Here is a 24,082-nt window from a genome sequence, read left to right on the forward strand (position 1 = left end):
TGCTAGATTTAGCGACTTTCTTATCTGGTTAGCAACAAATTTTCTATTTAGCGAGCGATTACCCATTTAACATGACAGTACTATGGCGACATTTTAGCACCTTGAAGTTACGAAACTTACTTCAAGAAAGGCCTTCTGGAATGCACTTCATTATTCAAAAACTACATATAAGCAGTCGAAATTGGCAGTACAAGACATGGGCTCTATGATTGTGGTCTTCACACTGTGCTTGTGCTTCACAGCACTTATCACAAGCTTCACATTGTGCTCACAAAATAGATGCTCTTTTTTTATTTATTTTTTATTCATTGCAAAACTGATTTGAATGTGTCTTAACACTGTGGGTTCTGCAGTTACTAAACAAGTTCCAGAGGTGGACGCTTGCAAGTGTACCACTAAATAATTTATTAAGACCTATTGGAATAAATGTGAATGAATGAATGAATGTGTGTGGTTTAGTGGCGCAAGGGCCAGGTATGGCCAAAGAGCGCCATGCATGGAATAAATGTTATGGTGAGATACTGAACGCAAGAAGTGAATAATAAGACCTGTAGACCGACTGTAGAAAGGCATAAATATTGGAGCGGCTAGGCTTGTCCACGCAAATCTGAACGCACTGCTTCCATTTCTAATGGCTTTCGAACCAGTCAATACTTCATGGTGTTTTCAGAAAGATCAAGGGGCAGAAGCGTAGTATTTGACCTGTATAAAGGTTACATAATTGTCATCGCTGTGTTAACCAGATGCAACCAGTCTGTATCACAGAATTTAGTTCTCCTTTCATGAGCAAGTAGAACTAGAAAATATGTAAGAATAATGAGGACCAAGTGCCTTGTCCTGTTAGAAAAATCAGGTTACTCGCAATCTTTTGAGTCACGCTGCATTTGTAACCTTACAATCTGAAGACAAAGGCAGAATTTAAGCAGTCATCATCTGTTATAAAATTTATTAGCGAAGTAAAAGCCGTCCACACACTGCTGGTAAATTTAGCTTATTCCTCATGTGCACGAACACTAGACAAACGTGAAACGTTTTGGTAGATGAGTTATTCCACATTACGTTATATTATAGTGTTCCTAAATGCCTACATTATTTAAAATTAACTAGACAGTCTTAGTGACAATTTTAGCGGCTTTGCAGTAAAATTTTGTAGCTACTTTTATGTCTTACTTTAGCAACAAGCTCTAAAAGATTTCACACCACTGGAGCTCGAGCTGTCTTTTTATAGAAATAGTTCACTATATAGCGGAAAGATACACAACTTGAACTAGTTGTAACATAAACTCTGACATATTGTTACCTACATGTGGAGTGAAAAACAAGTAGTATATCCAAGTTCACAAGTGTAAAACTTGACCTTAGAGTAAGACAATTGTTCCAAGTCATGCTGACAAGCACACAGTAATAAACAGAAAGCCTTGCACTACTGCGCTTAGCCAGTGTGCAAGCCAACTGGCATATTAGTACCAATGCAAGCTGTCCTTAGAATGTTAAACAGGCAATATGCTGGAAGCAATGAATTGGTGAAAACACAAGAAACTTACACAAATTACAGCTGTCTCCTAATCGCTCTCGACAGCAGCGATCTCGTATCACCTGCAAAAATAAAGTTGCACGGACAGAACAAAAATTTGGTGTAAAAAAGGGGAGAACTAACAGGGGCAAAGTATTTTAAGCTTTAAGTATTTATACCCTGCCACATGGTAGACATTAGTTATCACTGAAGGCAACTTGCATAAACCTTTTCGATACTAATCGACGCATGTAGTGCCACCGAACATTGCAGGATCGAAATGTTCTTGAGCATGGACGTGCAGCAGTTCTCAAAAAGCACTGATGCTCGTAAAAGGCAGTATGTCTGCGGTATTGTATGATCCCGACAATATTAAAATTGCGGGCCTCCACGCACGTGTAATCGCAATGTTCGTATGCTTTACATTCACTGCATCAAGAGCGAACTACATGCGTGATTGCGAACATTGTTTCAACATTGAGCTCGTACGTAAGTTATCGTTAGAACCTAGCTAAGTAAAGATAAATCAGTAACGCTTTTTTAAGATAAGACTTTCGTACCACTTGCCTACGTTTTGATGAACGTACGTCTTCTACATTCTCGATCAGTAAGACTGAAAGACGAACACTAGATAAGGGATTCTGAATACTCAACCAGATCGTAATCATGGGAATTTCGCGCTTCATTCTGCAACAAAACATAAGACAGGACACAGGCTCCCGACAAGAATCACAATCGTACAATCTAAGCATTGAAGTCACGGTTGAAAGAAAGCGTCACTACACAAGCAGACTTTCTGTTTCAAGCCAGACTGTTACCATACTTCAGCTAACAGTTGCGACAAGGACACTGTGAAGCCGAGCTGCTCACCTTCTCCGCTTCATCGGTGAAACTGGTGAACGTTCAGCACGCACGGGCGTTACTTGCAACCGGAGATATTCGAATGGTGCAGCAAAAGTTGGACGAGTCACACTACACGGCGTTTCAAGGAGTACGGGAGAGCACCAGCTGATACCACCATGTCACAAAATACAAAGAGAGATGGCTGCTGCAAAGTCTTTTCACGCAAAGCAAGACGATAAATGACAACCACTTGACGCACACACAACGTTGAAATTTCACTGAAGACTGGATTTGGTCATATGGCGGTCAATTTGCAACGGCGAGGACGCGTTGAGTGCGATCAACATGAAACCCCCAGAGCGTACACAAAAATATCAGCATTTACACGTGAGAAACGCTGCCACCGACAAAAGGCGAAACGGCGTGAAATCTCGCAAAGGCGTTGCCGAGGTCAAAACTCCCTTGATTGGTGCTTTGACAACGTCTAGAATACTTAATCATGTTCTGTTTGTTTTATGAACAGCGATGCGCAAGCACAAATTTGTTGGCAAGGCTGCGCAATTTTTGAGCCTTTCTGCGACCCAGTTTTGGTTTCGGTATACCGTTCAACCGACTTCCTGCTAAATCGGCGCAGCGTGTTTGTTGGCCTTTTTGCTTTCGTGTCAACGGTAGCATGCGGCGGTACCTTTACCTAAATGGGGAGCCTTGATCGGACACTGCTCTGCAAACGTTTTAGAGCAAGCGCCAACACTTAGGCTTGGTGTAAATCAGAAAAAATTTGGAGCGCGCTTATACGTAAAACTGAATTAGATCGAACGTTCTTCCTAAAGCGTGAGCAATGTTCTGCACTCACGTCTAATGAGGCGACATATCAGGAGCGACCAATGACCTTGTGCGGATATTTTGGCAGATATTTCCCGTAATTTTGACTCGTATCGTTCAAGTTTTGTGCCTGCTTTAGCAGGCCTAGTGAGGAAATAAATCGACGAGTCATTACGTAAAATTTAATTATATCTTACATCAGCTGTTAGAGCTAATTTAGTGCTTGCTTTATTTCCTGGTTTCTTGTTTTCTTTTCTTTTTTTCTTCCTGGCATGGGAAAAGCCTGTCGCAAGGGGTTAAACATGCATTTCTTCAGGCATGTGCGCAGCTGCAGTTATGACATTGAATGATGATCGTCAACAGCATAAACGCGAATTTGTATTCTTAAGACAGAGCAGGTCGCATGCCTTTGACGGCCCATAGCAACAACCGTGAGAGCTGAGCAGTGTCGCTCCTCAGGCACTGCAAGTAATAATATTCACGTGTCGGTTCAGTACAACATGTGCAGAGCTAGGAACGTGCGTTCCCACGCATACAGTCGATCAAGTTTATTTCGCCACCAGTCTGCACACAAAAAATGCGCTCGCGGGCTTGAAGGCGCCCCCAAACGACGCATGTTGGTTCAGTATAATTACGGGGAGTTAACAAATACAAAATACAAATGAAAGAAGCGTAGAACGTTTGGCACTACTGCGGATTCGCACCTTAATTACTACTCATCTTCAGCTTTGCCAGCGTAGTGCCAAGATATCGTAGTAGTAGTAGTAGTAGTAGTAGTAGTAGTAGTAGTAGTAGTAGTAGTAGTAGTAGTAGTAGTAGTAGTAGTAGTAGTAGTAGTAGTAGTAGTAGTAGTAGTAGTAGTAATCATAATAAAACGAGGGAAGATTAAAAGTGTTCAAATAGTATTTTATTTTCTAATTTATTGCCCTACTGATTTCGACATGTTTTTGTGCTCATTTTAGTATTTGCGTTTGATACACATCTTTTATAGGCCCAGCGTTCAGCAAGAAAAATCAGAAGCGTGCCGTACGCGAGCGCATGTATGTTTGAATCGATTTATGAAATTACAGAAAAAGGAGGTGCGGGGGGGGGGGGGGGGGGGAATCTTCAAATACAGGTTCTTTGGTAAACTGCCCAAATACCAAACAACCGTGCAAAGCTCATGTACACGTCGTGTCACGTAATAATGATGGGTGATGCCAACATGTTTATTTGTTTCTCTCATATCAAACAGTGTTTCGAAAAGGCACGTCATTGAGCACCGGCAGAACAAGACATGCCTTGTTCATTATTATTGCAAGGTACAGCATGTCACCTCGAAGAGCCTTTATCGAGTAGGAGGGATAATTGAAAGGGTGTTAAATCTTGTGGAGTAGACGGGTTGCAAAGCTTTACGACATGTTTCATATGTTCTGGCATGTAAAGCGACTGCCGCCCCCATTCCAGGCGAACAATCACTGTATTCTTTTTTTTTTATTTTTTTTTATTTTTTCGTGTGAGCACGGGTTTCTGAATCCTTAATTATCACAACTGTCATCGGAGAACGTCCCCACACATTCTTTTTCAAGAATGGCGGAAATGCTGTATACTATAGTGTTCGTCCTGAGCTCCAGTTTCCTATAATGTCATTATTACGTGTGAAACGAAGAGGCCATAGTCGAAAAGGGAGAAAAAAAAAGAAAGTCAGGCTTGTCATGGTTTTCATAATTGTACGTGCTTTCTTTTCCCTTTTTGCTTTATCCGCACGTGACGCGCCGCCAGGAAGTCCGGGACACCATGCATGCAGCCAAGCAGAGGCGGTTTTTCGCAACCACGCGGTGCGTTCGCGCTTGGGGTGTCCCACTTTGGTCGCCATTGGCAGCTCGCTAAAAGGAAGCCGCTTAAACGATGCGCGCGGCCCGTCTTTCCTTTCTCCTTCTCTTTTTTTCGTTAGGAGAGCTTGCATGATTTCCCGCGCTCATTGCCTCTGCTTCGACGTGCACGCATATTTGAAGAGAGTTCATCTTTCAGCTGGTTGCATGTAGGAAACTCGCGGAACGACCGTCTAACACAATAAACGTTAAAGAGTTGTTACCTTGATTTGGGGCGGAAGTGTAAGAAACGTGAATACAAACAGCCGGTAGATGACAAACAAAAGACAGTAGTTCACAGGAAGATAGACGGTTGAAGTCATGTGCTTGAACGAGGAATGTCGCTGGAGGCGATGTTGCGACGGCGGAACTTGCCTTCGTCAGGACAGCAACTAATTTCCTTGATTGGCAGCATTTATGCACGCGTAGCTCACACTTCCCCACTCTCAATGGGGTGGAGGAGATTAAGCTAGTGTGTAACTTATAGGAAGAGCCACCACCACCACTCTAAATAGTGTTGGATATGCCAAACCTGCAAGTGCGCGCTTCTCTCCGCGCCTTCTTTGAGGCAACCAAGATGGCGGACCTCGGGCTAGAATCGCAATTGAAGTATCAACGTGCGGGTCAGTGACATCATTCCTGCCACCGTCCGTTCCCCGCAACGTCCAAGGTTTCAAAACGCGGTTTTCAGCTTTAACACGCGCTACTATAGCCAACTTGGTTATGGAAAGCTAGCTCTGTGCTCTGTGGGAAAGCCTGCTTACAGACTTTTGCATATCGTCGACTGAGGGGGGGGGGAGAGAGCTACGTATACACGAACGCTGCCAAGCTTCCATGACAAAGATAAGTTCCCTTGTTGAAACGTTGGCTATAGCGACAATACCTGTTTGTTCAATGTTGGTCACAGGTAAATGACAAGTGGCACCAGATTCGAGACCTCGTGTAAGCGCTCCTCAATCGGTATTTATGCCCATACCAAGGAACCGATCGGTATTTATGCCCACTGGAAGGAACCGATCGGAACGGTGAGCGTGTGTTTGTCTTGCATAAATGCACGGTCACCTGCGGATGTTTGCAGTATCTATTGTGTGCTAGTGAGCAACATATAATTGTTAATTTACCACCGTTTCAAGACAGAGATTGGCAGAAGAAATACGGTAACGCCCTCGTCAGTGTTACAGCATAGCGAAAATAAGATACCCCTACACTCTTACACTCATGTATGGCGTACGTAACCTGCAAAATGTGCCTTTCGTACACCCTTGAATGTTCCAAAGGTGCAGATTGGGCATTTTCGCCAGAGTTACACCCTTTCAAAAATTTCCGATAAGAAGGGTGTATTGTATGGAAGGGTGTCAAAAGGGCGTCAAGGGTGCATTGTATGGTACGCTATCCTTAAGGGTGTAACACTTTTTACAGTGTAGCGCAATTGAATGCAAGACAATTGGATAATGTGCCATGCCAAATAAGCGTTTTCCGGTTAGAGCACGTGCACTGCCTTTTAGTAGGTTCTTTCTCCACATGAGGCCTGTGCCTCGCGCGAAAAAGAAAGAAAAGAAACATTAGGGGCAGCTTCACACTAAGTGATGCGAAGACTGGGCAAACAGCAAAGCTGGTGGCCCTTCCCTAGCTTTAATTAACTTTGCTTTCCTTTGTTTAACTTGGTTTGGTTTGGCTGGTCTTGGCGACCGTGTGTAGACTTCGTGCGAAGCTTCAAATGTGCGCGAAACTGTGCTCTCTCTATCTCCTTTCTCTCTCTTTTCATCCCTATACCCCTTCCCACAGTGCAGGGTAACGTCTGGTTAACCTCCCTGCCTTTCCTCTCTTCTATTTCTCTATTTGCTTTCCTTTGCTTAACTTAGTTTGGTTTGGCTTGTTCTTAGCCAAACTTAGCCAACCCCGAGTATCGTGCCGATACTCGGGGTCGGTGCGCAGTCTTCTAAAGGCCACTTTATAGTCCGACGTAGCGCTGACGCGCGAGCGCGCTCGGCCCGGGGACGCTACGCCAGCGAAACCACAGCCCCCTATAGTCCGGCCCGAGGCGTGGCCGACGTATCCGGCGTTCGTCGGCGTGCGTCGAGATAGAGGGGTCGGTTTTCGCGCCTTCCATAATCACGGCTATCCACCAGCCTTCTTGCTCGACGAGACGCGGATGCGGTAGTAGTAGTAGTAGAGGTTGTGTTAGGAAAAGATGCATGTTTCTGCAGCTCTTATGGGGAGCACGGCTCAGCATCTGAGGGATGGGAATGATTTGAGAGAAAGTAGGAAGAGCGGTAGAAGGGAGGGGGGGGGGGGGGGGTGAGGGACGTGGATGCGGTCCATTCTGGGTGACGATGGTGGTGGTAGAAAGATTTATTGCCATTGATGGTGCATGGTACTTGGGCGCTCCCTTACTGTGAGGAGGTACCCTTACAAAGTGAAGGAGAGCTCTTGAAGCGCAATCCTTCTCATTGCACTGGATATGATCCGGCGCTGGTCTTGAGGGGAAGTGGCGGTCAAAAGAGTCTGCCAGTAAGACTCCGCCACGGTCTGTGATGGGGGATGAGGGAAGGTGGGCTGGGGGGGGGGGGGGGGGGGAGGAGTGAAGAGGCCCGTGCGAAATACAGTATGTCGCATCTCGACACCGGCTGCAGCCGGGGACGCCGACAAACGCCGGATACGTCGGCAGCGCCTCGCGTTGCGGCGAGGGTAATCTCGCCGAGCGATGACGTCATGTGTGCCACCTAGGAACGCCTCGCACCAGCTGTTTCAAGGTGTTGCTTGGCAACGCGCGGTGACGTCATCGTCAGGCGCAGTTTTTTATTCACACTATGCGGAATAACCAAGAACTTAAACAGCTCCGCTGTTTAAAATGCGGCCAGCTTGACACTAGTGACAAGTCTGAAGAAACAGCGAAGCTGGGCGACGTCGCGCTGGGCGACGTACGTTCCTTAGCAACTAGTTGATGTAGGCTTAACGTGGCTTAACTTGGCTTTTTCTAGGCAAGGTTGGGCTATCAGGGCAAGGCTAGGCTATCAGGGCAAGGCTAGGCTATCATGGCAAGGCTGGGCGTTGACGCTTTGCTTGATTCTCGCGTTCTCGGTATTCCGGATCGGCTCGGCGACGTCGCATATCGGCGGCTTTGTTGGCGAGGTAGGCTGTATCGGCACGAAGACGGCGATTCCTTCCCCGCGTGGCTTGAAGGCGCTTCTCTCGTCGGGCAGCCTCTTTTTCCGGCGTCAAGGTGCGCTTAGGTGGAGCCATATCTCGGTAGCGCGGAGAAATGCCCGGGCGCCGCCGCGCGCACGCTTTCATTAGCGTGGTCACGTGCCTCTGCTGAACATGTGCTCGGCGCAGCTGTGACGTCAATGTCCAGGCTCTTCCATCGCGAGCATAGTGCGCTGTGCTCGCGGAGACATGGTTGAGCGAGGAGGAGAAATGGCTCCTCCTGGCTCAACCAGTTTTAGCGTTGCACATCCCAATTTTGCCAAGCTTAAACAGCTGCTCTGTTTTAAAAAAATGGAGGCGGTTTCTATTTTTACAGCGAAGCTGTTTATGGCTAGGGTTCCGCGGATTTTTGATGTGCGCAAGCAGAACCTCAGGTCCCTCGCGAACGCGCTCGTGCCACTGCTAGCGCGCTCGACCGCGTTTTTTTTTTCAGCAGCTGGCTCTTCGGTGTCCCTAATGAATGTTGAGTAGATTAGTTATCAATAGGCATCATTTTCAAGATTAGTAGACTTCCAGGTAGATGATAAAGGTTTCTCAAATACTTAGAGCTGGGCGACCCGCGTCGGCCATGTCTACGTTCGCATCGCCCTCTTTTTGTCGGCGTTCTAAGCGATTGCGTATCTAGTTTCCTTTCCTTCCACTCTCCCGTGGTGGCGGTATATAAACAAACCAGAAATACAAGTTGCCGTTCTTCATTTCGAATTTCACTTCTCTTCTGCTGTCGTAATGAGGCCACGTATAGTCCGGACTCCCGAGTAGCAACGCGCCTATGAAGAGCGATGGCGAGAGTAGATGCAAGAGTACAATCGGCATCGGCGGGCCGTAAACACCAATTGTCCACCGATCAAGACAAATAATGACAACCGATCAAGACAATAAATATGTTCGTACCTTTGTTAAAAATTCCGTGTCATGTCGTGTCGTGTGCTAAACCGCTTCGCTGGTCATCCACCTTCACAGAGTGGAATAGCTCATGATCTTTTTCTTTTTTACCTACAGAAAAAGCTGTCTTGTCAGAACACTGTCTCTCCCTAACACTTTGGGCTTCATGCTTTCCTGTCAGGAATGCTACGGTGATCCAGCTCCTGACAGGAGAGCACCAAAAACATATTTGAAGAAACTGGAGTGCCCACGAAAATGATGACATTTATTGTTGTAGGACAAAATTACCCCCAGAAAAGTGTAACATGTTTAAGAGTGCAGTGTAAGTAACATTGATAATTTATGCTTTATGAAAACTAACTACACGACACTTTTACAGAGGGCCATGGATCGCATGCCAGAAAACAAGTTGGCCACTCCACCTTAAGGCTCTCGCTGGTCATTTTTTGTGCGAACAGAAGATGGCCCCACGGCTGAACATTACACGTACTGCGCCGTGCCTCAGGGAGGAGTATTGAGTCCGACGTTGTTCAATGTGAGACTCATTGGACTAGCTGACGTTTTACCTTAGACAATCTGCCTCTCGATATACGCAGATGACATCAGCCTTTGGACTTCTGCAGTTACTCGGCTTCAGGTGCGCGCGCGTGTGCAACGGGCAGCAACCTTGACATCAGCATATCTTCAAGCACAAGGCTTGACTGTATCAACCGAGAAAGGTGCATTGGTTGCATTCACACGAAAACCTATGACACCATACCCAGTCTCTATTAATTTCACACACCATTGCCTACGGAAGACCGATCGATCTTTAGGTGTAAAAAATCACCGCATATCCACGAAGTGAATAATGATGAGTGGGCGAAGCACCGGGGGATCATTCGGTTAACCGTGAATCCCCCGACGCCGGCAAGCGGACCCAGAGGCGGCGGCAAAACGCTGGAAGCGTTCTCTACCTGAGGTTGGTGGCGCCGATGCTCGGTTCAAGCGCGAGCTTCGCGAGCCCTCAGCTCCGGGTCCGCTTGCCGGCGTTGCCGTACTGCTGCAGCTTTGCGAGCCCTCAGGTCCGGGTCCGCATGCCGGCGTTGCCGTGCTGCTGCAGCTTCGTGAGCCCTCAGCTCCGGGTTCGCTTGCCGGCGTTGCCGTTTTACTGTAGCTTCCCGTGCCCTAGACTCCGGGTCCGCTAGTTGTCTGCGTCGCCGTGCTGCAGCAGCTTTGCGAGCCCTCGACTCCGCTTGCAGTTGAGCCGCCACTCTCGCCTTTTCATCCATAGCGGGCGCGCCGTTATCAAAGCGACCGTTATGGCTGAAGAGAGAAAGATAGCGCGCATCGAGAACGAACGCCCTTGTGTACCGCAGTGCCCCTAGCGGACTCCATGCAAACCAGAGCTACGGACGAGAGAGAAAGAGAGTGCGCGTCGGGAAAGACCGCCCTTGTGCACCGCAGCGCCCCTAGCGGTCTCCATGCAAACCAGAGCTACGGACGACGGGCAACGAGGGAGGGACAAGGCTTGGCCCTAAGGTGCTTCGCCCCTAAAAACTGTCGTCGATTGCCCAGGTACTGAGATTCATGTGCGGGAAAACATGGGGCACATCTGTACGCTCCATGCTTCAGTTGTACAGAGCTCTATTTATAGGATACTTACGCTACAGTCTTCCAGTGTTGTCCAATACGTGCAAGTCAAATGTTCGCTCATTGGAGAGCTTACAGGGCCAAGCATTGCCCACTTGCTTAGGACTACCTCGCTGCGCGTCAACACCTGCAACAATCGTCCTCGCCAAAGATCATCCGATCCAAACATACGTTGCAGTGGATTGTCTCAGGGTGCATATCCGTCATCTTTCCCGCGATGCCGATGATCACTTGGCGTTCTTGCCTTCACAGAGACCTCGTTCCACGTTTTTTGAAGTTATCGTCACCAATCCAGATTGTCTTCCAACAGGATACACCCCAGCAGCAAGGCCTTCATTCCCCTTGTGGTGCCTGCAACAGCCTCAGAGAGAGAGAGAGAAAAGACTTTATTCAGGTGCGCCTATTTCGGGAGTAAAGAAGACCAGTCACTCAAGAATAGCTCTGAAACAGATGACGATGCTATTAATGAATGATACCTACGGGGACCGAATACACATCTATACCGATGGTTTGGTCTCGTCTACCAGCTCTTCAGGTGCCGTTGTCATTCCGGCTACGAAAACAACACTCAAGTTCAAACTGTCACACGTGACAACATCAACGGCGGCAGAGCTTGCTGCCCTGCGCGCTGCTGTACAATACCTCCTGCAAGAGACACCTCAGAAATGGGTCATCTTTTGTGACTCTAAGGCAGCACTTCAGAGTCTGCATTTTGCCATTTATCACAGGACTCATGAGCAGCTGGCATATGAGTTAAGAGAAGACCACCATAAAGCTATCGCTAAAGGACATGAAATTATATTTCAGTGGCTACCGGGACATACCAGCATTGCTGGTAATGACCTCGCCGACGAAGCCACTCGGTTTGCTCATCTGGAAGGCCGACCAGTCCCAATCCCCTTATCCAGGGCTGACGCTGCAGGAAAACTTCATACCGTGGCTAAAGCTATGACACATCAATATTGGTCTTCTCTTAACCTCCCGAAGTGCCATCTCCACAAAATTGACCCATCCTAGAAGCTACAAGTGCCATCAAACATTTACTGCTCTGAGGCGTCAGTATTGTGCCGCCTCTGGCTCGGCGTGGCATATACAAATGCCTACTCGTTCCGCATTGGAATGGGGATACGCCCATGTGCGATTCTTGTGGCACCAGAGAAACAATTGAACAGGTATTGTGTCTATGTCCCCAGTTCGACGTCGAGCGTGAAGCTCTCCGGACAGCATTGAACCGGTTGGACTCTCGACCATTTTCGGAAATTAAGATCCTTGGACCATGGCCGTATGCGTCGATGGCACAGAAAGCCACGAAAGCCTTGTTGCACTACTTCAAGTCGACAGGTCTTGGCGACCGTCTGTAGAATTCGTGCGAAGTTTCAAATGTGCGCGAAACTGAGCTCTCTCTATTTCTTTTCGCTCTCTTTTCATCCTCGACGCGATCGACGTGATCGAGGAGTATCTCCGCCCCACCGGACTTCGGTGCTCCCCCGCCAAGTCGGAGCTTCTGCTTTACAGAAAAGAGAAGGGAAGAAGACCCAACGATTGGAAGCCAGTCTCCGAAAGCAGCATCTGTCTTCACACTTGTGATGGAGGGGTGATACCCAGGGTCGACGTCATTCGGGTCCTGGGCATGTTTGTCGAATTCAACGGCGGGAACGGAACGGCTCTCCGCAAGATCATCGCAAAGACGGACAACGCCTTCCGCCTCGTTCGCAGAATCGCAAACAGACACAGAGGCATGAAGGAAGCCAATCTCCTCGCCCTTATCAACGCCTTCGTATTATGCCACTTCACGTACACGATTTCTATGCACAACTGGCTCAGAGCGGAGCGAGACAAGCTCAATGCTCTCATCCGCAAAGCAGTGAAAAGGGCTCTCAGGCTACCTATTAGGACCCATACTGAAGATCTCCTCAAGCTGGGGGTACACAACACCGCCGAGGAGATTGCCGAAGCCCAAGAACGCGCGCAACTCGCTCGCCTGACCACCACAGCGGCAGGTAAACGCATCCTCGAAGAGCTGGGTTACCCTCCTGTGGTATCTTCGAGGGTCAGTACCCCGATCCCTAGGTGCATTCGAGACAAGTTCGAAGTGGCCCCCGTGCCTCGAAACGTCCATCCCGTACACAACGAGGGCAGACGCAAAGCGAGAGCAGTAGCAATTCTCAAACAGATCAATCATCAAGGCATCAGAGCACGCTTCGTCGACGCCGTGGAGTACAGCGACGGAAAGACCTTTGCCGTCGTCGTGGTCGACTCCAGCGGCAAGCTTTCCAATAGCGCTTCAATTCGCACTTCAGACCCCGAAGTCGCCGAGCAAGCCGCCATCGCCCTCGCCCTGCTAGACGGTCGTGGGTCTGAGATCTACAGCGATTCCAAAACGGCAGTTAGGGCTTTTCAGAAGGGTCGCATCGCATCGCGAGCAGGCTGCTCGTCTTCTTAGCGTCTCCAATCCGGATGCTCTCACGCATCATTCGATTCACTGGTTTCCCGCTCACGTAGGGTCGGTCGAGGGTGCTCCCCCGAACCTCAATGAGTCTGCTCAGGAGGCTGCGCGCGACCTCACCGACCGCGCTTCCTCTGTAAGGAGAGCCGACACCCCTCCCCCCTACGGCCACAGGGATGCTCCCGCTACTGACAACGAGGTGACAAAATTTTTCTACATGTCCAGAAGGGTCTTTCCACCCCCTCATCCCAAATTGAATAGGGCGCAAGCTGTTTCGCTTAGACTTTTACAGACCGGCACATATCCGTGTCTGGCCGTTCTGCACGAAGTTTACCCTGACGTATATCGCGACGACGCCTGCCCATCCTGTGGGCAGACCTCCACTCTAGCACACATGCTCTGGGAGTGCGGGTCGAGATACCCCAAGTTCAGAAAGGATGAGTGGGACTCGCTTCTGCGTAGCCCCGCTCTAGACAAGCAAATCCTGGCTGTCCGGCGTGCCCGCGACCGGGCCGGTGGGCTAGACCTGCCGGTCCCGACGTGGGACTAGCCGGGTGCGCGACGAGTTCGCGTCCTCGCCGGACCTGTAATAAAAGTTATTTCACTCACTCACTCACTCTTTTCATCCTTATACCACCTTCCCCCAGTGTAGGGCAGCAAACCGGACGTGCGTCTGGTTAACCTCCCCTGCCTTTCCTCTCTTCTATTCCTCTCTCTCGCACTATTTCCCCGTGACGTCAGCGTTGACCACGACAACGCGTGACCTCGTCAAGTGGGTTGTTTACTTATTAAGAAACGATTACTCTGTGTTGGTAACATTGATAATTTATGCTTTATGAAAACTAACTACACGACACTTTTACTCAGGGCCGGTTTCGGGTGTTGTGACCCCCCCCCCCCCGTGTGTGTGGCGTGTGCGTGTGCGTGTGCGTGCGTGTGCGTGTGCGTGTGTGCGTGTGCGTGTGCGTGTGGTGTGTGTGTGTGTGTGTGTGTGTGTGTGTGTGTGTGTGTGTGTGTGTGTGTGTGTGTGTGTGTGTGTCCACGGTCATCCATTGGGCTCAGTCCGCCTGAATGGACCCTTTATATAGTATATGGTGGCCATATACTGTCGGGCGTAGTTCTAGCAGTACGTGGAGCGCTGCAACTCTCCCAGGTGTATGGAAAGGAAGGTGGGATGTTTGAACGATTCGAGGAGAGAACGCGGAGTCACTAATCCCCAGTGAGTACGCGGTGCGTTGAAGTATACTTGACACATACGAGACACCGGTTTGCAGTTTTCTGCTTGACACAACAGTACGTGCATGGCAAGAAGACGTTGATCCGGGGCATTCCCATTAGGTGGGCAGTGAGTTGGAGTGTTTAACATATGCACGTGCCTGACAGTCTGTTTTGCAGTTTGCTCTCTAACGTTGCACGCGAGCCAAATGACCTAAAGTTGCACGCGAGCCAAATGACACGCGGCTTTGCAAGCCAGTTCATGATGGCAAGCGGCAGCTTGAATATTATAATCCATTACTTACGTTGCCTGCGCCCGGGCGATCCGTGGCACATCGCTGGACTTTGACCGGCAATATGAAGGCCACCAAGTTAATGCATATCGGTCCTTCGAGTTAGCCAGTACAGTCACGTTAAGCTGCAGACTATATCATTACAAGTTATACCAAGCAAGCAAATAAACGTTCGTTCCTCGGCGAACTTGGAGTTCGTTATCTTTGAATTTCGAACTCAAGCTTCCAAACGGCCGTCGTTTATATGCACCGCTCCTCCGTCTAGTTTATGCACTGGATGGAAATAAATGAATTGATTGAATTTGAAGAACGACTAATTAATAATTACTATGCATGTTTCGATGATCCAGGTCAAATTAGTCGCTGTATAATGCACAATTACCGCACCCCCGCTTCCCCCCCTTCCCCCCAATATATATATATATATATATATATATATATATATATATATATATATATATATATATATATATATATATATATATATATTAAGGAAAGAAAAGAAAGCTTTGCTCTGCAACGTACATCCTTGAAAAAAAAATATTTTTTGCCCATTTTGAACTCAACAAATATTACAAAATAGTACCACACCTTCTCTTTAAACAGACACTTCTCGCAAGTCTTACGTGGCTTAACCAACGCTTTTTTCAAATAACTTCGCTTTTACTTCCGCAGGGGCCACAATCCCAGCGTGCATAACGCCTCCGTCGGCCTTTGTCTTGTCTCCTCGTTTGCGCTGTTCCGCAAGTCGACTACGTAGCAATTAGCGCAACCCCGTGTTCTCGTCGTTAGTATAGCTGCACCCGTGCTTAATAGAGGTACTAAGATTGCACGCAGTGTTGTGCAACGACAACAACAACAACAACAACTCCAACACGCACCACGCTCCCTGTGCGCGATAATCGAGAAATAGAATCAGAACAAAGCGCAAATGTTTCCCCACAGCACACCTGTGAAATGCCAGCGTGGTATATGGGCTGCGTGCAGGTCTGCATGTGATGCATATAAAAATGCGACCATTTTACCGCGCATTCGCAGTTGGGTATAAGGAGACGTTGTACGGTGTATCCCAAGTGCTTTCGAAAAGTTTGTTTCAACTGAGGTTTTGTTCCGCTTCCGCGGGTGGTTCTCGTTTTGTACTCGCGTTTGTGTATTATTATTATTATTATTATTATTATTATTATTATTATTATTATTATTATTATTATTATTATTATTATTATTATTATTATTATTATTATTAAATACGAAGCATTTCTTGGCGAACATTTGTCACTTTGACAGTATCTATCTATCTAGCCGCCTACGTCTTTGCGCTCTCATGGTCGTTTCGTTAACTTGGCGTGTACTGAAATTGGCATAGTATGACAAAAGTGTATGACAAACATAAATAATAGGTCATGACATGACTGCCATGACATGCGTGTCATGTAGGTCATGAAACAGCCGCCTACGTCTTGGTGCTGTCATGGTCGTTTCGTTAATTTGGTATGTACAAAAATAGGCATAGTATGACAAGAGTGTATGACGAACATAAATGATAGGTCACGACATGAATTTCATGACATGCGTGCCATATACGTCATGAGAATGACCTAGCGAAAAATGATTAACACTCAAAAACCACTGAAATGGGTTCGGATGTGGGTACTAAGTGAAAGAAACACTAAAGGATGATTGTAGAAGTCATAGTCATGACCATGACTCTGCAAAAATAAGAATGACTCAGCGAAAAAAGATTAACACTCAAGAACCAATGGAATGGGTTCGGATGTGGTATTAAGTGAAGGAAAAGGCTAAAGGTTGGTGGTCGAATTCAAAGTCATGAGCATGGCTAAGGCTTTCGCCTTATGGTCTCTTAGGCGTAGATAACCAAGCTCCTGAGAACTCATATGACATGAATGTCATGACATGCGTGTCATGTAGGTCATGAAACAGCCGCCTACGTCTTGGTGCTCTCGTGGTCGTTTCGTTAACTTGGTAGGCTCCCCGCACACTGCTTCGCATAACATCGATTCCGACAGGGCATGGGATCTGCCGGTTTATTATTATTATTATTATTATTATTATTATTATTATTATTATTATTATTATTATTATTATTATTATTATTATTATTATTATTATTATTATTATTATTATTATTATTATTATTATTATTATTATTATTATTATTTCATTTCGCGCCATCCACCTGCCGCTGTGTTACAAAACGTCGATTCTATATAGCCATCGCCACACAGTACGTGGGTGCTTGCAATGCGTTGTGAAAGAAGTGATTTTAGTATATAGAATATCTTGTCAGCTGCAGGGAGTTCAATGATGGCGGGAGTACTTTTCTTACGTTTGTGTTGAGAGGACATTAAGGGGGAGAAATAGAACTGGGCAGGCCATGCAATGCGTAGGACATCCGGTGGTCTATTGGAGTTACAGAATGGGTGGCAAGGGAAGGGTAGCGCAGTCGAGGAGGGCTGATGATCAGGTGGTGTGATGAAATGAGGAAATCTGAAGGCGTAGGCATAACTTGGAACCAGCTAACGCAAGACAGGGGCGATTGGAGATCACTGGGAGAGGCCTTCATCACTCAGTGGACATAAAGATATGATGACGATGATGATGGTGAAAAGAAGTTTCGGCCCTCGGAGAGAATAAGTGCTTCACAGTGGGGAGGCCGAGTCCGTTTCTGGTAGGAATGTAAGCAGAGCGCAGTGAGCCTGGTCGCGTCGAGAAGCACAATCACTCGGATACAGGCATTCATTGAAGCCAAATTGACCAATATTTCTCATTTCATCCAAATAAACCTCACTCGTTCCTTGAATTTTTCCTTTCTGACTGCAAGTGTATTGCGCGTCAGCCTACTGCTGCCAACGTTCCGTCTTCAGTTGCACTTCTCGCTCAACCTTCGAGACCGTGCGGCTGCCGCATGCGTTAGACGCATTCCCTCGGCATCGCGCGCGGGCTTCTGTAATTGCTTTTGTAGCCGACCTTGCTTGCCGAAGAACGAGTAACGGCGCGCCGTACGCTTGCAACTATGCGATTATCCGATCGACAATGACGTCACGCCCCGCGTAGCCGTGTGAACGCGCGTGCAAGGTATACCACAGCCCTGTTTCATCGCGCCATGCATGTACTGCTGTGATCGCTGCCGTGCCTTCCCTTCGCAACCAAATCTATAGGCACGTCACCGGAAGCATCCCAGGGGTCGCCATTTCTAAAATTATTTTTAATAAACTTTTCTTTTTGTCTCTTCCTTCGCTATGTGCACGTGAACGGAGCTGCTTCGCAAATTGAGAGCGCGGAGTTGACACCTGACTACAGGACGGTAACGGTAATTACAGCATTCTCTTCAATGGCAAGCGCTGACGTGGAAGAAACGAACGCCAAACGTTCGTGGTGGTGTGAGTGGCCGTCTGCCATTGCATCGAGCTTTGAGGCACCTTCTTTATTTATTTTTCCTCTCTTGCGTAAACACTGAGTCACATCATCAATACATCACGCCTCAAAACTCACGGGCGTTCTATTAATCGGATGATGTTAGCTAGTCACAATGAAGGAGAGGAGGAGAGCGCGTGCTGTGAAAGAGAAACAGAAAGAGCCAAAGCAAGATTGGTGTACTTAACACCTTCCCATCGAGCGCACGCAAGAACACTGGAAGTTGAAACGTCCGTGGGCTGTGGCAGAAAGGTTGGCGGTGAAAGTTCTCTGGGAAGGCTGAAGGTTGAGCACTAAGTGAGGAGGCCGGACGACTACAGCTGAAAGAAATGAAATGGAACGAACCGAAAAACTGACGCATAAAGCGAAGGGAGGTGCGAATGCACATGTGCAAAGAATGTCGTGCTGTATGATTTCACGGATTTATTTTAGGGATTCTTTAATCGATGATGTTCAACCTCTCAAATCAAAACCTAAGCTATGAGAGACGCCGTAGTGAACGGATATCCAACAATTTTGACCTCCTCTTCAACACGCACACAACCACCCCCACGCGAGAAGGTATCCGCGTTTTCGCGCTGAGCCCCAAGACGCCGTAGCAGCTTTCACATTTGTGAGTATTCATTTATTTACTTTTTTTCCTCTCTTTCTTTGCCGTGATTTATTGAATTTTACAGCGCCATACTGCCATTAGAGCTGGAATTTGCCACTCGGCTCAACGGATGATAGAAAAAAGTGAAGAGAAAGAATGGTTTGCAAAATGCCAAGCACAAACACATTCGTGATAGGCAACAACAACAACAACAACAACAACAACAACAACAACAACAACAACAACAACAACAACAACAACAACAACAACAACAACAACACAACAACAACAACAACAACACAACAACAACAACAACAACAACACAACAACAACACAACAACAACAACAACAACAACAACAACAACAACAATCGCTTGGCTAGTTGAAATGAAGTCGCACGATAACGAGATGAAGAGCGCGATAGTGCCTTCTCCTGATTTTTTTTTTACCGTGTACCTTATTTCCTCTCGTTAATGATCCTCACTCTTATCATTATTATTATCATAATCATCATCATAATCTTGTATGTCCACTGCAGAACCAATAACCCCCGTCTAGTGATAGCCGATTTCTTCCTGCACCCGGAAACATCCTATATCCTCGTAACACCTTCTCTTCCTCTGCCATCCTCTATCATGTTTCCCTTCCTTTGGCAAAAATTCTGTTACTCTGATAAATTCAGATACAATTGGAAGGCAAACTGGATAGCCATTAGTTTAGTTGAGATTGGGAGGAAGGACTGACGTTGGGCAAGCCATGTAATAAATGCATAGAGCAAGATAACCGTCTCAGAGTTACAGAATGAGGTCTACAGAATGGGAAAGGTACGTATAGTAGAGGACGGCCTCTGATTAGACGGTGTGAAACAAAAACTAGGAAATTTGCAGGCACAACACGGCGTAGCTGGCAGGGTAATTGGATATCGCTTCGTCTTCCACTGGACTTAAATAAAGCGGGCCGCCGCCGCCGCCGATGATGATGAATACTCTAATACGTTTCTGCATGGCGTGCGTTACCTGCCCGACACGACTTCTACTTAATTTAGAAACCAACTCAGCTAACCGCTTTTGCTCTCTAATTCATACTGGCGTTTTGCTGTCCCCTAATATTACGCATATAGTTTTCCGTTCCATCGCTCGTTCGGCAGCCCTTATCTTCTTTTGGAGCTCTGTTGTGACCCTGCAAGTTTTAGCCCCACAAGGTAGAATACACTGATTTTATGCTTTTATTTCCAATAACATTGCTAAGACGCCGTGTCCGCCCATAGCCACCACAACCAATTTTAATTCGCTTGGAGATTTCTTTCTAATGGTCGCGATCGTGTGTGAGCCCTTAAATAACCGTACTGGTACACATACTAGAGAGACTGGCTGACAACGATAAACAATTGTTTCTTTGCTGGGATAGTGAACGTTACTTTAGCTTGCTGATTAAGTATAATCGTCAAACCTATTCTTTGACTTTGCCGGTTAAAGTCCTCATTTGTTTTCTTTTTTTTTTTTTTTTTTTGCAAGTCATATCCAGCGCTTGCTCAATAACAACGTCATTTTCTAAATATGCTTCTGAGATGCTACCATTTAATTCTTGCATCCAATGCTTCACAATCTTGCAACTTGAATTGTTCTTGCAACCAAGAAGTAAATAGCAATTGAAAGACATTGTGCCTTCGTGTGACACCATTCTTAAAGGATATTTTGCTGCTTATTAAATTTTTTAACAGTCGTGGTAGCGATATAACCTGTTAGTACACTTATTAAAATATTTACGTATGCTTCTACATGACTGCTGGCATTTTCACTCAGTCGAATGTTTCATTGCGATAGGAATTATATGAACACTCCAGGCAAACTTCCACCGTCGTCGTCGGCGTCGCCGTCAGGTTCCTATGAAGTCCAAGTGCGATAAGATCGCGGCCACGTGCCGTATGCTCTGGTGCGAGCGAATGCTCGCGAGGGTGAGCCGAGAAGTATGGTGGCTTGATACGGCGGTGTCTCCTCGCGCTCGCAAGGGAGGAAAGCGAGGAGGGTGAGCGACATCACGCGTCCAAGGGGTGGAGCGGGGAGATGTGTGCGCGCTAAGGTGGGGAGGGTGGGGGGGGGGGGTTAGTTCGCATCTCGTCTTGTACTCCAGCTGCAGCGGCTGGAGCGCGTCCCCGCATGTCCTATCTTGGAGGCAATCAGCGCTGGGTTCGAAGGCTAGTCGACCAGATACAGCTGACGGCTTCATGTCCGCTGTGCTCTCGCGCGCCTAGTTTGCGTGGAAGCGATAGGCAGCACGAAGGGGAATTCGCTCACCGCTGTTGCCGCTCTTCATCACGCCAGCGTTGTGACAGCGAGTGTCAGCGGTCATCGAGTGAGATGAGTTCGCGATTGCCTGTGCGCGCGTGACAACGTGCTTGTTGATTTAGTTAGTAAGCGAATGTTTACAGCAGTTTATCCCGCTGATAAAACGACTAACCTTACTGCGTATAGTTGTTTAATAATTTGCTATCGCAATCAAGGCTTGGCCTTTCGAGCGAAACTGCGACTTTTTTTTTTTTGTAATCGATGAAAGCCACGCAGAAGAGATGTTTACTTTTCTGCAGGCTAGTCAAACACCTTATTAACGATACGGATGCGTCATGAAGTCGAATATATTTCTGTATAGCCAGCTTGTTCGCCTGGTTGAATCAAGTCAAATGTTGTCCTGACTCTAATCGAATTTACCTTCGTTAATATTTCGTACAATACAGCAAACGAGCTAATGAACCACGATTAATTATTTACACTCTGCTTCTTTTATTATTGGCACGAGCACCGAATGACACTGTTTGGTTCTTGCACAGCAACTTCCGGTTAGGGACTGACTTCCGGTTTGCCACGGAGGTGGGACGAAATTAAAAAGTAAACCACAGAAAAATAAAGACCGTGATATATCGATGGTTCTACTTATGGTTGATGATAGATATGATATCAGAGCACAGGTTTAGTACAGTAAAGAGCTAATTAAGTGTCAGAAAAAAGAGAAACAATTGCTGTACACGTACCAAAGCACACAGTCGTACACTTTAGGTACCCATCACTTCAGTACAGGTTCCCGTGAAACTTCAAGACCAAAAGCGACGTCATCAGTGACGTCACACTGAAACCAGGGGCACCCGCTCATTACTAATTAAAATAGAAACGAGCTAATGAGAGCTACGCACCACTTCACACCGAGTAAACGCCTCCCTAACACAGCGGAGGGGTGACGTCACTCCTTCCTCTCTCGCTTCTCCTCTCCCGGCGGGCACTTGCTCCGTCGCTCGCTCGCACGCGCCAGCTGCGCGCGGGCGGTCGTTACATGCTCTCACGTCAGCGGCCGAAGGGCGTGTACACGGCCGCCTGGATCGGCGCGCGCGGCGGGGTTGCTACGGCCGTCCCATTCGACGCGCGCCCCATTGAAAACATGTAATTGAGGAAGTTGGCCCGCGCGCCGTGCGGCGGCGCTGTGCTCCCACCCCTCTGCTGACGGTGTCGCGGCCGTGGAGATGCTTGGAGAGATGCGCATTTGACATCGTCGAAGTGGTGAAGATAGTTTGATTGTTGGCCTAAAGTGGCCTGACAGTTGTAAGAAACGGCACGAGAATCAAGGCACGTGGTGATAGATTCTTAAGCCGGCTTTACACAGCGAGGGTGTTTCTTTGTAGCATAATACGATAGAGATGCAGCTAACGCATAGGCAGGGTGTTTACGCGACTTTGTGTGGCGCATTGCATGCGCCTTGAGACGTATTCTAGCGAGTGAGTTGCCGCTGTGCCTAAGCGCTTCCCCTGACCACGCTCGTCATTCTTTTCTTGCGCTCGCTGTTCCCTTCAAAAAGAAACGTATTTCATCATCGTGGTCACTGTATGGCTACGTTCTCGGGTCGAGCGCTGTGTTCACAGAAGTCTTCATATACAGGCATCACGGTAGTAATAATAATTTTGCAGTACATTTTCTCCAGCCTGATGTACCGGCCGAATTAATTATTCGGGGCCCTTGCATGCGCGTCGCATTTACATTGTGAAGTTCCCACGATACATCAGTGGTGCTGAAGCGGCTTTTGGTTCAAGCCTCGAACTACTATATGTTACTTGGAAATGTTGCTGCTGAGGCCCTGTGTAACTAGCATATATGCTTTCATATGCATTTCACATTGTTGTACCACATTGAATTGAGGCAAGTGATTTGTTTTTATAATCTCGCCGGAAATTCTGCGTGTAATTTACTGTACTTTTCAAAAACATGCCGTACTGCTGCGTGCCGTGCTGCAAGTCGAGCACCAAGAAAAAGCTTGGTCTAAGTTTTCACGCATTTCCAGTGGAGGAAACTGGAGCATGGAGCTTTAATTTGTCCTCACTTAATTAGAGAGCGGCCCTCTTTTTGCTTGCCAGGCAAACGAAAAGCATGCATCAGCGATTTCTTCATGAATTGCAAGCAAATTTATAAAGCCCCTACTCTCAAATATTGGCGCAGTCGTTACGGACACAGCAGCTTACCACAAAAAATTAATGAGTAAGCCACTGAGCCGAAAAGTTCTCCGCGTTTGAAGGAGTACTGCGAGTGCACAAGCGCTGTGTGTTTGCTATCGTAAATAAATTGTAGGTATTGTGAATGTGTCATGCTGGTAATTTCGTCATGAATACAAAGATGGCATTCAATATTTACTGATGGCTCAGAAAGTTGCTGAAAAATGTCTGTCCGTGGCTGTCGACTCAGGTAATCAGCTTGATACTTCGTGCAGGAAGACGCGCGATGAGTTCACTTACTTAACACGCTTATTTAACACAATAAACAGCGCATTCGCATGTACAGATGTAAGACTGCCGCGACTTCAGCTCTCCATTTAAAAGCACCGAGTCATATCTCTCACTTTCCAAGACGTATTTTGACAGTCAGTTGGTCAAGCTGGGGAAAATGCAAGTCATAAAAAAAAAAGGTTGCGGGCTGCGGATTCGCGAAAAAAAAAATCTTGGTTGCCTCGTCAGTCAGCTGGCATTCCTTCTAGCAGATAGAGCTCGAATGCCTGCTTTCGCGTGCAGGCTTTCCATTGGCATGCTGCGCTTGAGCGCGCGGAAATAATTTTCCCGCAAAACATTGGCTTACGAGTGTACACGTTTCGGGCAGCAGCATCCTGACAGAGGCTGGAGTGCAAAGAAGAAAAAAAAAATAGCGTCAAGGGACATCGGTGCTTTTGTGTGCCTTTTTGTTCGGCACAACTTCTCGCGGTTTCTTATGAAGCGATATTTTCATTATAGCGCGAATTATAGCGCAAATCGTCTCTCGCGCAGCCGTAGCAAGGGAGTTGAGGGGTGGGAGGCGCGCGCCGCGGTGCGGCCGAAAGCACGGCCACGCC

The 24,082-nt window shown here is 47.3% G+C and overlaps 2 protein-coding genes across 3 annotated transcripts in view; both read right to left on the reverse strand.

Annotated features, from left to right (window-relative positions):
- The window catches only part of LOC119455847 (transcription factor CP2-like protein 1), a 148,685-nt gene extending 145,937 nt beyond the window's left edge, over nt 1-2,748 (reverse strand). The window contains exons 1-2 of one of the 2 annotated variants that reach the window (XM_049669359.1): nt 2,384-2,748; nt 1,545-1,596 (exon numbers count right to left, since the gene is read on the reverse strand). The gene's annotated coding sequence lies outside the window, so the exon portion shown is untranslated. The remainder of the gene's footprint in view (nt 1-1,544; nt 1,597-2,383) is intronic. The other variant, XM_049669360.1, reaches the window with a different exon arrangement.
- Nucleotides 1-24,082, reverse strand: part of LOC119455849 (protein masquerade) — a 110,455-nt gene that overhangs the window by 58,949 nt on the left and 27,424 nt on the right.

The sequence above is a fragment of the Dermacentor silvarum genome, chromosome 6 (assembly GCF_013339745.2).
Source record: "Dermacentor silvarum isolate Dsil-2018 chromosome 6, BIME_Dsil_1.4, whole genome shotgun sequence".
NCBI lineage: Eukaryota > Metazoa > Arthropoda > Arachnida > Ixodida > Ixodidae > Dermacentor > Dermacentor silvarum.